General features: G+C 38.7%; 1 non-coding gene across 1 annotated transcript; it reads right to left on the reverse strand.

Moving 5' to 3' along the window:
* Positions 1-6,628: 6,628 nt before the first annotated feature.
* Positions 6,629-6,792, reverse strand: LOC141572995 (U1 spliceosomal RNA). The gene has a single exon (XR_012498582.1). It is a non-coding gene; the product is annotated as a U1 spliceosomal RNA (small nuclear RNA).
* Positions 6,793-16,076: the final 9,284 nt, after the last annotated feature.

Genomic DNA, 16,076 nt, shown 5'->3' on the forward strand with positions numbered 1-16,076 from the left:
CACAATACAACAGACAAAAACACACAACAGAGCACAACATGCAACACACAACACAAAACAACACACAAGGCACAACAAAAATCACAACACATCACAACAAAACACAATACACAACATACAAAAAACACACTACAGCAATATTGCACAACACATAACACCAACACAGAACACACAATAACACAATATATCACACAACACACGGCAAACACAGAACACAGAACGAACCAAACCACACATCACACGACAAACACAACACCTTACAACCCACACATACAAGACAAAAGAAACATACCACACAACAATACAACACAACACAAAGCAGACAACACAGAACACAAAGGCATGCAACACAAAACACAGCACAATACAAAACAAAAAACACAGAACAACACAACACCCAACAATACAACACAAAAACACAATAAAACACAACACAAGGAAACAACACAACCACACAACACAATACACAACAAACACACACACCAAAAAAATCACAACATGCAACACATGACACGCAATATACAACACACAATATAAAACAACACAACACACAATGCACAACAGCACAAAAAACACACAACACAGTAAAACACAACACGCAACACAACACATGGAACACACACAAAACTCAACAACACTGAACACAACACAGAACACAAAACAGACAACAAAAAACAATACAACAAATACACAACACAATACACCAACAGACAGCAGCATAACAACACAAAACACACAACTCACAAAATATCACAAAAACACAACACATAGTGCACAATATACACAAACACTAGGAAAAAAACAACTCACAACACAAAGCAAACACACAACACAGAAAACAACACACAAAATACATAAGACAACACAGAATGCACAACGCAAACAAAAGAAAACTTGAAACAAGACAACCTAACACACAACATGTGACAAAGCATGACGCAACACATCACATAATACACAATGCACAGCAGTACAAAACAAGAAAAACACAACATGAAATATCACCCTAACACACAACAATCTCAACACACAACACAACCAAACAACACAGAACACAACACAACACAACAGTGACCCACACAATACATGACAAAACAACACACAACACAGTGCAACACACAACACAACATAACCCACAAAACACAACACACAATAACAAAGCACAACACAAGCAAAACACACGACATGACACAGAATAAAATGACACAACCCCAAATACAAAACACGCAAGAAACAAACAGATGTAAAAACACGACCCAACAGATTACCAAAACACAACCCAGAACACACAGAAACACAACACATCACAAAACACACAACAAACACAGAACACAAAATAAAACACCACAACACATATCACACAACAAATGCAACAGACAACAATACATCATAATGCACAACATACAACACACACACAACAATGCAACTGAATGATAACATAACACACTACAACAGCACAACACAGAACACACAGCAACACACAGTTGCAACACACAGTGAATTATTCAAAACACATGACACTTGACACATGACACTTGATGCCCAGAAACACAAACACAGTAAACAACAATACAAATACCAACCCAAAATACAAAATAATCAGGATGCAACACAACACGAAACAAATGCACAACATACAAAAGAAACAGAACACAGTACTCACAACACACAGGAAACATGCATCACAACAACACAAACACACAGCACACAACACAGAACATAAAACACAACACATGACACATGATCCACAGCAACACTACACACAACACAAACAGAACACATACACAAAAAACATTCAAAACAACAAACCTCAGGAAAAAAACAGAACACACAGCACAATAGAGTACAAAACAACACAAAAAAACACACACAAAAATGCACAAAACAATGCAGGACACAACATATAACACAAATCACACCACACATCATCGAACACACCACACCACACAGGCAGGACAGGGCAGGGCAGGACAAGGCAAGGCAAAGTATGGAGGTAAGGCAATGCACCTCAGCTTCTCAGTAATGCTAAAAGTCCTAAAATACACTCGAATTATTCAAAACTTCATAATACCACACAAACAGAAATCATGCATTCATAAAAAATAGTTTTCCCACAAAATTAGAAAGAAGTACAATTTTTATACTTTTTTTGTGGGTGACAGCGATCCCTTTAAACAATGTCTGGCTTAATAAAAAGCAGCTGGTTTCTCATATTTGTTTCCGCATTCAGTCTGGACATGTTGCTCTTGAGGAAGTACATAAAAGAAATCAGGCACAAAACAAAGGTATGTAGTTGGAAAGAACAGAGTATTTTTATATGTATAACAGATAATGGTGGATATTCCTCTTAGAGAGTACAACCTAAATAAGGGATGACTGAGTTCCAGTGTACAACCGAAAATCATACAAAATGTCCACTCGATATTACTCCAACAAAGAAACTTTCACAGAAAAAAATACTTTTTCAGTGAAGAACATGAAGCCATGCAAGGGTACAGCCATGTTGAAAGTCCCCAGTAAAGTCAGAGACATATCTTTCAGAGATCGGAGTTTGGAGAACTGTGATAATTAAGAAGTTGTTTTTGTATGGCTTTGCCGTGGGTGTAGCAGTGACAGCGTCCTGTACAGGCACTCCCCAGTACAATCACGGGGGAAGTTTTCATTTTATTTATTTATTTGTCCATTTATTCATTCATTCATTTATCCATTTATAGTTACTATGCTATGCTCTTTTACTCTATTACATTAAAATCCATTGGCTTATCTTGCTCTTTAAATCATTTTATCTTGCATAATTTTGTAATGTCATGCTTTGATTATTTGGACATTGTAGGTTCACTGACTTATACCGATTCTTTGAATGTTGAACATTTCATTTTGAAGAATCATATTCACTATCACCCTTCATCGTGCAGATTGTCGTTGAAACATTCTCTTCAGAATTCTTGTTTTTTTCTTTAAATTAAAGTTTATTGGGGCGACAATTGTTAGTAAAGTTACATAGATTTCAGGTGTATAATTCTGTAATACATTATCGATATCTAACACTGTGTGTTCAACAGCCAGAGTCAGTTCTCTTCCCATCACCATATATTAGACGCCATTTACCCTCTTCTAGAACCCCCCATCCCGCCCTTACCCTCTGGTAACCCCAAAACTATTGTCTATGTCTATGAGTTTTTGTTCTTTCAGTTGTTTGTCTTGGTCTTTTGTTGTTTTCAGTTTATATACCACATATCAGTGAAATTGTATGGTTCTCTACACTTTCTGTCTGACTTATTTCGCTTAGCGTTATAATGTCAAGATCCATCCACATTGTCACGAATGGTCCTATTTCATCTTTTCGTACCACTGAATAGTATTCCATTGTGTATATATACCACAACTTCTTTATCCATTCATGTATCGAAGGACATTTTGGTTGTTTCCATGTCTTGGCCACTGTAAATAAAGCTGCAATAAACATTGGAGCACACGTGTCTTTATAGATAAATGTTTTCAGATTATTTGGGTAAATACCCAGGAGAGGAATTGCTGGGTCATATGTTAATTCTACTCATAATTTTTTGAGGAACCTCTACACTGCCTTCCATAACGGCTGCACCAGTCTGCATTCCCACCAACAGTGTATGAGGGTTCCTTTTTCTCCGCAGCCTCTCCGACACTTGTTACTATTTGTCTTGTTGATGATAACCATTCTAACAGGTGTGAGGTGGTATCTCATTGTGGTTTTTATTTGCATTTCTCTGATGATTAGTGAGGTTGAGCATTTTTTCATATGTCTATTTGCCATTTGTATGTCCTCTTTGGAGAAATGTCTCTGCAGGACCTCTGCCCATTTTTCAATTGGGTTGCTTATTGTTGTTGTTGAGTTGCATGAGTTCCTTGTATATTTTGGATATTAGCCCCTTATCGGAGGCACTGTTTGCAAAAATCTTCTCCCATTCAGTTGGTTGCCTCTTTATTTTGTCGATGGTTTCTTTTGCTGTGCAGAATCTTTTAAGTTTGATATAGTCCCATTCATTTATTTCAGCTTTTACTTCCCTTGCCTTTGGAGTCACATTCATAAAATGCTCTTTGAACCCAAGGTCCATAAGTTTAGAATTTATATTTTCTTCTATGCAGTTTATTGTTTCAGGTCTTATGCTTAACACATTGCGTACGGCGGAGTTTAAATCCCTCATACCCCTCTGTTCCGGCAGGTTTTTAAAATAAACTACTTTAAAATGCACTCTTCTCTTTAAAGCATAAATGCTTCTATGTCATTTATTATTTTTCTATGGAATTTTTTAGGATTTACTCACCTATGATGTTAGTAATCCCTCCTGGTGTGATACTGCAGAAAGCAGCTTCCTTTGTTATTAACGAAACACAAATAATTCAATAAAATGTGCAAAGTAAAAAGAGTCAACAGTAAAAACGAGAATTCTCGTTATCCGTCCTTAACGCATGGCTCAGAAAAAAACGAAGATTCTCGTGATCCGTTAAGTCTTTGATCCATTTTGAATTAATTTTGGTACATGGTGACAGATAGAATCTAGTTTCATTCTTTTGCACGTGGCTTTCCAATTCTGCCAACATCATTTATTGAAGAGGCTGTCTTTTCTCCATTGTATGTTTTTTGCTTCTTTGTCAAAAACTATCTGTCCATATTTATGTGGTTTTATTTCTGGGTTCTCAATTTTATTCCATTGGTCTGCGTGTCTGTTTTTCTGCCAATACCATGCTGTTTTGATTATTGTTGCCCTGTAGTACAAGCTAAAGTCAGGGAGTGAGATACCTCCAGCATTGTTCTTTTTTCTTAGCATTACTTTGGCTATTCGGGGTCTTTTGTGGTTCCATACAAATCTGATGTGTTTACGTTCTATTTCTTTTAAAAACTGCCATTGGGATTTTGATGGAGATTGCATTAAATCTGTATATTACTTTGGGTAATATGGCCATTTTAACTATGTTGATTCTTCCAATCCATGAGCACGGAATGTCTTTCCATTTCTTTGTGTCTTCTTCAATTTCTTTTAAAAATGTCTTATAGTTTTCAGCATATAGGTCTTTCATATTCTTGGTTTAGTTTATTCCTAGGTATTTTATTCTTTTTGTTGCAATTGCAAAAGGAATTGTTTTCTTTTAATTTATTTTTCTGAGATTTCATTATTAGTATATAGGAATGCAATGGACTTCTATACGTTGATTTTGTAGCCGGCAACTTTACTGTATTCGTTGATTGTTTCTCATAGCTTTTTGGTGGAGTCTTTAGGGTTTTCTATATATAGCATCATGTCATCTGCAAAGAGTGACAATTTAACTTCTTCATTCCCCATTTAGATGCCTTTTATTTCTTTCTCTTGCCTGATTGCTCTGGCGAGGACTTCCAACACTATGTTGAAAAGCAGAGGTGATAGGGGACAGCCCTGTCGTGTTCCTGAACGTAGAGCAAAGGGCTTCAGGTTTTCACTGTTAATTATGGTATTAGCTGAGGGTTTGTCATATATGGCCTTTATTATGTTAAGGTAATTTCCTTCCTTACCTATTTTATTAAGTATTTTAATCATAAGTGAATGTTGTATCTTGTCAAATGCTTTTTCTGCATCAATTGATACAATCATATGATTTTTGTCCTTTATTTTGTTTATGTGATGTATCACATTGATGGATTTGCGTATGTTGAACCATCCTTGAGCCCCGGGGATGAACCCCACTTGGTTGTGATGAATAATCTTTTTAATGTACCGTTGCAGTTGATTTGCTAGAGTTTTGTTTGGGATTTTTGCATCCGTATTCATCAGAGATCTTGGTTTGTAGTTTTCTTTTTTTGTGTTATCCTTTCCAGGTTTTGGTATCAGGGTAATATTGGCCTCATAAAATGAGTTAGGGAGTATTGTCTCTTCAATTTTTTTGAAGAGTTTGAGTAGGACAGGTATTAGATTCTCTTTGAAGGTTTGGTAGAATTCATTAGTGAAGCCACCTGGTCCCAGATTTTTGCTTTTGGGAAGGTCTTGGATGACTGATTCAATTTCCTTACTGGTGATCACTCTATTTAGGTTTTTCGATTCTTCATGATTCAGCCTAGGGAGGCTATATGTTTCTAAGAACTTGTCCATTTCTTCTAGGTTATTGAATTTGGTGGCATATAGTCTTTCATCATATTCTTAAGTGATCCTTTGTATTTCTGTGTCCTCCGTGATAAGTTCCCCTCTTTCATTTCTGATTTTGTTTATTAGTGTCTTTTCTCTTTTTTGTGAGTCTAGCCAAGGGTTTGTCAATTTTGTTAATCTTTTCAAAGAACCACCTCTTTGTCATATTAATTCTTCTATTGTCTTTCTGTTCTCTATTGCATTTCTTTCTTTTCTTCTGCTGACCTTGGGTTTCATTTGTTCTTCTTTTTTTTAGTTCTTTAAAGTGTAATGTGAGGTTACTTATCAGGGATCTTTCTTATTTCTTGAGATAGGCCTGTAATGATATAAATTTCCCTCTTAAAACTGCTCTAGCTACATACCAAATATTTTGGTAGGATGTATTTTCATTCTCATTTGTTTCTTTGTATCTTTTGATCTCTCCTCTAATTTCTTCTTTGACCTGGTCATTGTTTAAAAGTATGCTTTTTGTTTTTTTGTGTTTTTTTTTAATACAAGGGAGAGCACGAACGCAGTCCCCCACTACCACAAATTATGCAGCTGAGTTTCCCACATCTGGGGAAATCACAGGGGTCAGCACATCTGGAGTGCAATGGATAAGCCTCGCCCTGGGAAAACCACCTTCATGATCATGGTATCTCCCCTGCCAGGTAAATATAAAAAGTATGTTTTTTAATCTCCACATGTTTGTGGTTTTTCCTGCTTTCTTTTTGCAGTTGATATCCAATTTCAAAGCCTTGTGGTCAGAGAATATGCTTGATATGATTTCAATCTTCTTAAATTTGCTGAAGCTAGTTTTATGTCCCAATATATGGTCTATCCTGGAGAATGTTCCATGTCCACTAGTGTCGCCAAGCAGCAGCCTACTGTCTGTCCCCTGGTACCTGCCCCTAAAGAAAGGAGAGTCTCAAAGTGAAAGGGTGGAAACTGACACTCCAAGCAAATGGTACCCAGAGAAAATCAGGTGTAGCCATAATGATATCAGATGAAACAGACTTCAAGGTGAAAAAGATAACGAGAGACAAAGATGGACATTTCATAATGGTGAAGGGGACTGTACAACAAGAAGACATAACAGTCATCAATATTTATGCCCCCAATCAGGGAGCACCGAAATACACCAAGCAACTACTAACAGAACTAAAGGGAGAAATTGACCAAAACACAATTATACTAGGGGACTTAAATACATCATTGACAGCTATGGATAGATCATCCAAACAGAAAATAAATAACGAAATAGTAGCCCTAAACGACACATTAGATGAAATGGACATAATTGACATTTATAGAGCACTTCATCCTAAAACATCAGACTATACATTCTTTTCTAGTGTACATGGAACATTCTCAAGGATAGACCATATATTGGGACATAAAATCAGTCTCAACAAATTTAAGAAGATTGAAATCATACCATGCATATTCTCTGATCACAAGGCTTTGAAATTGATATCAACTGTAAAAAGAAAGCGGAAAAACACAAATACATGGAGATTAAACAACATACTTTTAAAGAAGGACTGGGTCAAAGAAGAAATTAGAGGAGAGATCAAAAGATACATAGAAACAAATGACAATGAAAATACATCCTACCAAAATTTTTGGGATGCAGCGAAAGCAGTTTTAAGAGGGAAATTTATCTCATTACAGGCCTATCTCAAGAAACAAGAAAACTCCCAAATAAATAACCTCATGTTACACCTTAAAGAACTAGAAAAGAAGAACAAGTAAAACCCAAGGTCAGCAGAAGAAAGGAAATAACAAAAATTAGAGCAGAACTAAATGAAATAGAGAACAAAAGACAATAGAAAAAATTAATGTGACAAAGAGCTGGTTCTTTGAAAAGATTAACAAAATTGACAAACCCTTGGCTAGACTTACTAAGATAAAAGAGAGAAGACACTGATTAACAAAATCAGAAACGTAAAAGGGGAAGTTATCACGGACACCACAGAAATACAAAGGATCATCCAAGAATACTATGAAGGACTATATGCCACCAAATTCAACAACCTAGAAGAAATGGATAAGTTCTTAGAAACATATAGCCTTCCAAGTCTCAACCATGAAGAACTGGAAAATCTAAACAGACCAATCACCAGTAACGAAATTGAATCAGTCATCCAAAACCTTCCCAAAAGCAAAAGTCCGGGACCAGATGGCTTCACTAGTGAATTCTACCAAACCTTCAAAGAGGATCTAATACCAATCTTGCACAAACTCTTCCAAAAAATTGAAGAAGAGACAGTACTCCCTAACTCATTTTATGAGGCCAACATTACCCTGATACCAAAACCTGGTAAGGACAGCACAAAAAAGAAAACTACAGACCAATATCTCTGATGAATACCGATGCAAAAATCCTAAATAAAATTCTAGCAAATCGAATACAACAATGCATTAAAAAGATTATTCATCACGACCAAGTGGGGTTCATCCCCAGGGCACAAGGATGGTTCAACATACGAATCCATCAATGTGATACATCACATAAACAAAATAAAGGACAAAAATCATATGATTATATCAATTGATGCAGAAAAGCATTTGACAAGATACAACATCCATTTATGATTAAAACACTTAATAAAATGGGTATAGAAGGAAAATACCTTAACATAATAAAGGCCATATATGACAAGCCCTCTGCTAATCTCATAATTAATGGAGAAAACTGAAGCCCTTTGTTCTACATTCAGGAACACGACAGGGATGTCCCCTATCACCTCTGCTTTTCAACATAGTGTTAAAGTCCTTGCCAGAGCAATCAGGCAAGAGAAAGAAATAAAAGGCATCCAAATTGGGAATGAAGAAGTTAAATTATCACTCTTTGCAGATGACATGATGCTATATATAGAAAACCCTAAAGACTCCACCAAAAAGCTATTAGAAACAATCAACGAATACAGTAAAGTTGCCGGCTACAAAATCAACGCACAAAAGTCCATTGCCTTCCTATATACTAACAATGAAATCTCAGAAAAGAAATACAAAAAACAATTCCTTTTGCAATTGCAGCAAAAAGAATAAAATACCTAGGAATAAACTTAACCAAGGATGTGAAAGACCTATATGCTGAAAACTATAAGACATTTTTGAAAGAAATTGAAGAAGACACAAAGAAATGGAAAGACATTCCGTGCTCATGGATTGGAAGAATCAACATAGTTAAAATGGCCATATTACCCAAAGCAATATACAGATTCAATGCAATCCCCATCAAAATCCCAATGGCATATTTTAAAGAAATAGAACAAAAATCATCAGATTTGTTTGGAACCACAAAAGACCCCGAATAGCCAAAGCAATCTTAAGAAAAAGAACAATAATGGAGGTATCACACTTCCTGACTTTGGCTTGTACTACAGGGCTACAATAATCAAAACAGCATGGTATTGGCAGAAAAACAGACACATAGACCAATGGAATAGAATTGAGAACCCAGAAATAAAACCACATAAATATGGACAGATAATTTTTGACAAAGAAGCTAAAACATACAATGGAGCAAAGACAGCCTCTTCAATAAATGGTGCTGGGAGAATTGGATAGCCACGTGCAAAAGAATGAAACTGGACTGCTATTTGTCACCATGTACCAAAGTTAATTCAAAATGGATCAAAGACTTAAGCATAAGACCTGACACAATAAACTGCATAGAAGAAAACATAGGTACTAAACTTATGGACCTTGGGTTCAAAGAGCATTTTATGAACTTGACTCCAAAGGCAATGGAAGTAAAAGCTAAAATAAACGAATGGGACTATATGAAACTTAAAAGCTTCTGCACAGCAAAAGAAACCATTGACAAAATAAAGAGGCCACCAACTGAATGGGAGAAGATTTTTGCAAACAGTGCCTCCAATAAGGGGCTAGTATCCAGAATATACAAGGAACTCATGCAACTCAACAACAATAAGCAACCCAATTGAAAAATGGGCAGAGGTCCTGCAGAGACATTTCTCCAAAGAGGACATACAAATGGCAAATAGACATATGAAAAAATGCTCAACCTCACTAATCATCAGAGAAATGCAAATAAAAACCACAATGAGATATCACCTCACCCCAGTCAGAATGGCTATTATCAACAAGACAAATAGTAACAAATGTTGGAGAGGCTGTGGAGAAAAAGGAACCCTCATACACTGTTGGTGGGAATGCAGACTGGTGCAACCGTTATGGAAGGCAGTGTGGAGGTTCCTCAAAAAATTACGAATAGAATTGCCATATGACCCAGCAATCCCTCTCCTGGGTATCTACCCAAAAAATCTGAAAACATTTAGAGATAAAGACACGTGTGCTCCAATGTTCATTGCAGCTTTGTTTACGGTGGCCAAGACACGGAAACAACCAAAATGTCCTTCGATAGATGAATGGATAAAGAAGTTGTGGTATATATACACAATGGAATACTATTCGGCAGTAAGAAAAGATGATATAGGAACATTTGTGACAACATGGATGGATCTTGAGAGAGTAATGCTGAGCGAAACAAGTCAGACAGAAAAAGCAGAGAACCATGTGATTTCACTGATATGTGGTATATAAACCAAAAACAACAAAAGAACAAGACAAACAAATGAGAAACAGAAACTCATAGACACAGACAATAGTTTAGTGGTTGCCAGAGGGTAAGGGGGGCGGGTGGTGGGGGGTGGGAGATGAGGGTAAGGGGGATTGAATATATGGTGATGGAAGGAGAACTGACTCTGGGTGATGAACACACAATGGGATTTATAGATGATGTAATACAGAATTGTACACCTGAAATCTATGTAATTTTACTAACAATTGTCACCCCAATAAATTTAATAAAATTAAAAAAAAACCAAAAAACAGAAAGGAGAGTCTGTGAGACGGATCCTTTCAGGGACTTTGCTTCACCTTTGTGCTTATACCTTATATCTCTCTGTTTGGCCCCAGGGGATGGCTGGTCAGCCAATGACGAGTAAGATTCACCCCGGGGTGGGGGGGGGTACAACTCAAGCCAGGCTCAGTTGAGTGGGGACCAACAGGAGAATCCACAGGGTTGGTAGAGGTGGGCACAATCCTCCACCTTCCCCCAGCTAAGGAGAGCCTCTGCCTCTGTGGCTGCATTCCATCCCTCAACCTGCAAGGGAAGAGATTCAATGGTGTCCCTCCATCTATTCATATGCATATAGGTTTTGTCCCTTGGGGAAGTACAGACATCCTGAGACTTATGGTTCTGCTGCCTGCAGGCAAGGGTGATTGGCTTGAATCAGTTTCCTATTATGATGTATAGGATTCATAGATCTTGAGATTGACAAGCTTTATCTCCTTTACTTCCCCACCTAACTAATAAAAACTGCAGACACTTGGCCCCGGTTAAACTCTATTCATGGCTACTGTCTTTTCTTAACCCTGCGCAGACCCTCCTCGCCTCCAACAACCCTTGTCGCGCGGGACGCGACACACTAGAAAATAATTGTAGTCTGATGTTTTAGGATGAAATGCTCTATAAATGTCAATCATGTCCACTTCATCTAATGTGTCATTTAGGGCTGCTATTTCATTATTTATTTTCTGGTTGGATGATCTATCCATAGCTGTCAATGATGTATTTGGTCCCCTACTATAATTGTGTTTTGGTCAATTTCTCCCTTTAGTTCTGTTAGTAGTTGCTTGGTATATTTCGGTGCTCCCTGATTGGGGGCATAAATATTGATGATGTTATGTCTTCTTGTTGTATAGTCCCCTTACCATTATGAAATGTCTGTCTTTGTTCTCTTGTTACCTTTTTTTAAAAAACCTTAGTGGGCTTTTGTTTGTTTGTTTGTTTTTTAAGATTTTATTGGGGAATGGGAAGAGGACTTTATTGGGGAACAGTGTGTACTTCCAGGACTTTTTTTCAAGTCAAGTTGTTGTCCTTTCAATCTTAGTTGTGGAGGGTGCCATTCAGCTTCAAGTTGTTGTCCTTTCAGTCTTAGTTGTGGAGGGCGCAGCTCAGCTCCAGGTCCAGTTGCCGTTACTAGTTGCAGGGGCCGCAGCCCACCATCACTTGCAGGAGTCGAGGAATCGAACTGGCAACCTTGTGTTTGAGAGCCCACGGTCCAACCAGCAACCTTGTGGTTGAGAGAATGCGCTCCAACCAACTTAGCCATCCAGGAGCTCAGCAGCAGCTCAGCTCAAGGTGCCATGTTCAATTTTAATTGCAGGGGGCGCTGCCCACCATCACTTGCGGAAGTCAAGAAATCGAACTGGCAACCTTGTGTTTGAGAGCCCACGGTCCAACCAACTGAGCCATCCAGGAGGCAGCTCAGCTCAAGGTGCCGTGTTCAATCTTAGTTGCAGGGGGCGCTGCCCACCATCCCTTGCAGGACTCAAGGAATTGAACTGACAACCTTGTGGTTGAGAGCCCACTGGCCCATGTGGGAATCGAACTGGCAGCCTTCAGAGTTAAAAGCATGGTGCTCTAACTGCCCAAGCCACTGGGCCGGCCCTCTTGTTACCTTTTTTATCCTGAAGTCTATTTCATCTGATATCATAATGGCTACACCTGATTTTCTCTGGATACCATTTGCTTGGAGTGTCAATTTCCACCCTTTCATTTTGAGTCTATATTTGTCCTTGTAGCTGAGATGTGTCTCTTGGAGGCAGCATAAGGTTGGGTTTAGTTTTTTGATCCAATCTGCTACTCTGTGCCTTTTAATTGGTGAGTTCAGTCCATTTACATTTAGGGTGATTATTGATATGTGAGGATTTCTTATCATTCTATCTTTAGTTTTCTGGTAAGACTGTGTCTCCATTGTTTCTTTGCCGTTTTGTTCTTGTCTATTATTTCTGTGTGGTGGTATTCTATGATATTTTTCTCCTGTTTCTTCTTTTATTACGTTATATATTTCAGTTCTGGATTTTTTTTTGAGTGGTTACCCTTAAGTTTATGTAAAAGAAAGTATGATATTTAGAGTATTCCATTTTCTTTAGCATGCTTATTTTCTTTCTCCATTCCCATATTCTGGTTCAGGCCTTTACTCTCCCCCTTTTTATGTTTTGGTTGCCACAAATTGTCCCTGTTGATGGTGGTCAAATAGCCTCCTTTAGTATTTCTTGTAGTGCAGATCATGTATTAGAAAATTCCCTCAGCTTCTGTATGTCTGGAAAGGTCTTTATTCCTCCTTCATATCTAAAGGATATCTTTGCTGGGTATATTATTCTTGGCTCATAATTTTTCTATTTCAATAGTTTGAATATTTGGTTCCACTTCCTACTGGCTTCTAGTTTCTGCTGAAAAATCTGATGATATTCTAATGGGCATTCCATTATAGGTTCCTTCTTTGTTTCCCTGGCTGCCTTGAGGATTCCTTCTTTGTCATTGATTTTTGACAGCTTCAATACCACGTGCCTTGGAGAAAGTCTGTTGGGGTTGAGGTAATTAGGTGTTCTGTTTGCTTCTTGGATTCGCGGATCCAGTTCTTTCCACAAGTTCAGGAAGTTCTCATCGACTGTTTGAATATACTCTCTGTTTCCTTCTCTCTTTCTTCTCCTTCTGGTATGCCCATTATTCTTCTATTGCTCTTTCTGATGGAGTCAGAAAGTTCTTGTAGAGTTCTCTTATTTCTTTTAAGTCTCAAGTCTCTTTCTTCTTCCATCCGTGCTATTTCCAGATTTCTATCTTCTATGTCACTGATTCTTTCCTCCATCTGGTCAACTGTACTACCTAAGCTGGCTATTTCATTCTTCATTTCTTTTATTGAGTTCTTAATCTCCAGAAATTGTATTTAGTTCTTTTTCTAAATTTCCATCTCTTTGGTAAAAGGTTCATTTTGTTCTTTGATTGTGTTTCTGAGTTCATTAAACTGCCTGTCTGTGTTTTCTTGCATCTTGTTCAGTTTTTTAAGAACTGCAATTTTGAATTCTCTGTCATGTAAGTCACATATTTCCATATCTTTAAGTTCATTGTCTGGAGACTTTTTATTTTCTTCCTGAGCTGTCTTGTTGCCTTGGTTATTCATGGCAATTAATGATTTATTAGTTCTCTTCTTAGACATCTACAGGAGAGCATTCTGCAACAGGTTGATAGAAAGAGGTCTTTCCTTTGTTTTCTAGTAGGTGTTGGTAGAATGTTTTATTTTCTCTCTGACTGCAGCCTTTTATTCTCTCTCACACTGTAGTGTTGTTTTCTCTGCACTATTCCGGCTTTTCACACAATGGGGGGTTTTCCTGGAAGGCAGGCTTCTCCTCTGTGAACATTTTGCCTGGGTCATAGGGCGCAGTCTCCGTGGGGGGATGTGGAGAGCTTCTGAAGTTCCAAACCTCCTCCTGCACCAGATTCAGAGCCCATGTGTTTCAGCAGCTCGGTTTACTCCTTCAGGTATCTGCCCACATAGGTGGGACAGGCGCCTGGTGGGTTGTAAGAGGTGGACAAGAGCAATGGCGGTGACCACCACCACAGCCGGTTCTGCTTCCACAGTTCCCTCCCCTTTGCCGGAACTAGTTGGGTTGTGAGTCCATGTCTGTGGACCACAGTTCTCAGAACAGTAAATATTCTATTCTTTTGATCTGACACTGCTACTGTTCCGCTTCTAGCACCAGGCAGGTGGGGGTGGGGCGAGCTATGGGAAGGCAGGGAGGGGGCGGGTAGTCTCAGTGCCTAAGGCTTCCGTTCTCTGCTCGGCAATGAGGGCTTAAACCACCGTTTTCAGCCCTCTTCCCTCAGTATTTTCTCCGAGGTCTCTGCCTTGAGCATTGGGTTCAGCCATGTTATATGCTGTCCCCTCAGCCCTGTGGGCCATGAACGGAGCCCTAGCAGTCTGAGTTCTTCCCTCTCCCGCAGCTGCGGTCGTTCCGGGAAGCAGCGAGCTCGGAGCACTGAGCTAGGTCTGCGTCCTGCGCCCACGCAACTCCTCCGCACTTCTCCCTTCCCTCCTCCCCCACTCCCGCAATTTGCCCACCTTCAGGTGATTTCAGTAGTGCTCCTCTTCATCTTGCCTGTCTGCTGTGCAGGGAGTCCTGTGTGGAGTTATAGTTGTTCAATTTGTTGTAAATTCCAGGGGAGATTTCCAGAGGCTCACCTGGCACCGCCATTTTTATATCACTCCAGAATTGTTCTGTTTATAGTTTTGTTTGTCAAACTTCTCAATTTTATATTTCACAAAAAATACTGCCATTTGTTTTTCTAGAATTAAGAGTCCCACTTGGTTGATTTTTTTTTTAAAGTTTTCTGTGTCAAAAATATTTACCATGAATCTTAGATAGATGACATGCTAAATGTGGAAAGGAAAGCTTTGAATATTTCACAGTGAAACGTTCAGTTAGCATCGTTTGTCCACCAATCTGTTCTGGATTATGTTTTCAGTACTCATACAGTGTTCATTCTCGATGCTGCTGTAACCAATGATTACACGTTTAACATTTTAAAAGAACAAAAATGTCTTATCTTACAATTTTGTGGGTCAAAAGTGACGGTGGTTGGTGCCCTTTCAATAAAGCATGTTTGCACATTACAGATCCAGACTCAAGACCAAAAGTGACCACAGTGTGGCACTCGTGCCTCAGCGGTAATGCAGGCATGTGCCCACAGAAATGAGTCTTCCTGACTGCTTAAAAAAACCAACAAACAAACAAAAACACAGCAGCACTGACGTGGCAGCTTATGCTGAGATCCCTTAGTTTAATTTCAATTAAAACAGACCTGGGCTCCACCTCAAATCGCCATTATGGCAGGCGGCCGACTGTGCCATCGCTGTAAAGCCAATTCCCTCAGGAAAAATGCTACCTTGAGCCCCACAACAGCAGTGTGGTAGCAGCTGTCATTGCTGTAAGTCTAAGTCCCTCAGAACCAAGTGACCTACACACCAAAGCGCCAGTATTGAGGCCAGGGTTCATTCTGTGAACCTCAACATTTGCCTTCCCCATGTTGGTGATTTCTTCTCTTAGGAGCACACTGGGTTTTTTATTTTTGCCCCTCACCAACAC

This window comes from Rhinolophus sinicus, linkage group LG07, assembly GCF_036562045.2.
Source record: "Rhinolophus sinicus isolate RSC01 linkage group LG07, ASM3656204v1, whole genome shotgun sequence".
Classification (NCBI taxonomy): Eukaryota; Metazoa; Chordata; class Mammalia; order Chiroptera; family Rhinolophidae; genus Rhinolophus; species Rhinolophus sinicus.